The following is a 2,008-nucleotide window of genomic DNA, read 5'->3' on the forward strand; positions in this document are numbered from 1 at the left end:
AACAGACACATATATAATGTGTATACATATATAAAAGTGAAACAAAGGTTTTGCCAAAAAGTCTACCCTGAGTGTTAATTCTATTTAAGACTTTTTTTTTAAACTAAGGCTGAACTGCACTGACATCATAATCACCAAAGTCCCTAGTTCATCTTAGGGTTCGCTTTATGAAGTGAATAGTGTTGCACGTTCTATGGTAGGTTTCGACGATAGTATGATGACATAAAATCATTATAGTGTCATACACAGTATTTTCACCGCTCATAAAAACTTCTGTATTCTATGTATTCATCTTCCCTCCCCTGCAAACTCCTGGCAACCACTGATCTTTTTATTGTCTCCATTGTTTTGCCTTTTCCAGAATGGCATATACACGGAATCTATTTTTCTTTTTTCCTTGAAGAGAGGGGTTCAAAGTCTTTATGCCTATAACCACTCATGGCCCAGCCACACGTGGACCGCACAGGCTCCAGGTGGCAAACTCCCCCACTGAATACTGTAGCTTTCCTTCCAGTACTGAGGCCTGTCCCACTGGTCCTGCCCAGCAGCCACGTGCAGGTGAAGGGGGGATATGTGTTGGGTATCTGTTCATAGGAAGGCCACAAGTTTTGTGCCCCTTGTCACAATGAACCCTGATTCCTGTCGGGTGTGTTGTAAACATGGCAAACCTTTATGTAAAGGGCCAGATAGTAAATATTTTAGACTTTGCACACCAGCTGGTCTCTGTCACAACTATTCAACTCTGTCATTGTAGCTCAAAAGCCACCATATACAGTATATTAATAAGTGGGCATGGCTGTGTCCCACTTAAACTTTATAAACACAGACAAGGGCTGGACCTGGCCTGTAAGCTGTAATTTGTGGACTCTTGACCTAGGTCTAAATATTTTTTGTCTGCCATTTCTAAAATTTTAATGGCCTTGGTAAAATTGGACAAAAAATATATATTTTATTAAACTAGAGTTATGAGACATTTCTCAAGAATTCAGAATGTTAGGAGATCATCATATCCTTAGCAGTAAGGACACCTCAGTAGATACTGTCATATTTTAAAGGTACTCTGGAACATCTGATGATTTTGTGGTTTTAAAATGAAATGTTCTGTTCTTATTACACACACACAAACACACACACTAATAATAAATAATGAAGGCAGAAGGAAACTTTTGGAAGTGAAAGATATGTTTATGACATAGATTGTGGTGATGGTTTCACTGGTGTATACTTACCTCATCATGTTGCATACATTAAATATTTACTGCTTCTTTATGTCAATAGAGCACAATAAACTGGCTTAAAAAAACACCTGAGGACTTGTTTCAGGCAAAAAAAAACCCAACCAAACAAACAAAATCCCCAGATATGCTCTTGGCAAATAATATATCAATGTGATCCAGCCATGGAGTACATAAAGACATGCATTTCATCTTATTTGAAATGGATCCATCAAAGTACCAAGAAGTTGTATACTAAATATTAATAGGGGAAATTTTTTCTTGAATTTGAATAGAATAAATGTAGTCAATCATGAGTTAGAAACAAGATATGATTTTTCTTCAGTTACTGAATCTCTTTTTTTTTTTTTTCTTGCTTTTGGCAATGTCCTTCAGCCAAAGAACACGAGGAACACATCTATAGCTGAACAAGTTGTGTTTATTGTAATTGCAGCTTGAGATAACACACATCATGGGGACTAACAAGACAAACCTAACATTCCCCTGAGCTTGACTAAACTTTAGGTAGGCTTCTTTCTGACTATAGGCCCCTGACCTCCCTTCCTTAGAGCAGTTACTTGGGAAAACTAGCTATTATGAATTCTTTCTCTACACTTTGAGCTGTAAATCTTCTCCCAGCCTCTTGCCAGTTTTATAAGTTTCTCAAGGACCTGGGAGCCATCCCTTTGAAATGGAATCAGCAGGGAAGATAGTGTCCCTATCTCCCAGTCTCTGTGGGAGGGTAGGAGCCAACCCTCGAGAAGCACTAATCAGCAAACACAGATAGTCTAATC

At 38.3% G+C, this 2,008-nt stretch overlaps 1 pseudogene; it reads right to left on the reverse strand.

Moving 5' to 3' along the window:
* Positions 1-571: 571 nt before the first annotated feature.
* Positions 572-716, reverse strand: LOC125964356 (uncharacterized; annotated as a pseudogene).
* Positions 717-2,008: the final 1,292 nt, after the last annotated feature.

This window comes from Orcinus orca, chromosome 4 (genome assembly GCF_937001465.1).
Source record: "Orcinus orca chromosome 4, mOrcOrc1.1, whole genome shotgun sequence".
Taxonomy (NCBI): domain Eukaryota; kingdom Metazoa; phylum Chordata; class Mammalia; order Artiodactyla; family Delphinidae; genus Orcinus; species Orcinus orca.